The 708-nt window shown below is 50.1% G+C and overlaps 1 non-coding gene across 1 annotated transcript; it reads left to right on the top strand.

The window, feature by feature from the left end:
* The first annotated feature begins 290 nt into the window (after positions 1-290).
* Trnas-cga lies at positions 291-365 on the top strand. Its single transcript has one exon. It is a non-coding gene; the product is annotated as a tRNA-Ser (tRNA).
* The last annotated feature ends 343 nt before the right edge of the window (positions 366-708 follow it).

Below are 708 nucleotides of genomic sequence, written 5' to 3'. Positions count from 1 at the left end.
CTCACGGCCGCTACTCACAGCTGTACTTCCGCCAGTATCTCGTCTCCTACCTTCCAAACTTTACAGAAGCTCTCCTGCGAACCTAGCAGAACTAGCACTCCTGAAAGAAAGGATACTGCGGAGACATGGCTTAGCCACAGCCTGGGGGATGTTTCCAGAATGAGATTTTCACTCTGCAGCGGAGTGTGCGCTGATATTCTGCTAGGTTCGCAGGAGAGCTTCTGTAAAGTTTGGAAGGTAGGAGACGAGGTACTGGCAGAAGTACAGCTGTGAGTACCGGGCGTGAGTCGTGCTTCGGTAGCTCAGTTGGTAGAGCACTTGCCCGCGAAAGGCAAAGGTCCCGAGTTCGAGTCTCGGTCGAGCACACAGTTTTAATCTGCCAGGAAGTTTCATATCAGCACACACTCCGCTGCGGAGTGAAAATCTCATTCTAGAGAAGAAGCTGATTGAGGAAGATGGTAGCCCATACTCAGCAATGTCTTCAGAAAGACCAACCGTTCACGGTCAAATTTGGGGCACATAAATACGATGTGGTTGACATCAGCTTCTGACTCAGGATCACACTCACATGCTGGTGAACTGCAAACGTTGATCCAATGTAGATGTTGTGGGAAAGAGGCATGATTGAAGCGGAGTCGTATGATGGTAGAAATCGTGGATCGGTCCAGATGTGTCCTCATGAACCACGGCTGTGAAGGAATCCGAGGT

Source organism: Schistocerca piceifrons, chromosome X (assembly GCF_021461385.2).
Source record: "Schistocerca piceifrons isolate TAMUIC-IGC-003096 chromosome X, iqSchPice1.1, whole genome shotgun sequence".
Lineage (NCBI taxonomy): Eukaryota > Metazoa > Arthropoda > Insecta > Orthoptera > Acrididae > Schistocerca > Schistocerca piceifrons.
Note: the sequence above shows the minus strand (reverse complement) of the source record. Positions and strands in the feature narration are given on the sequence as shown.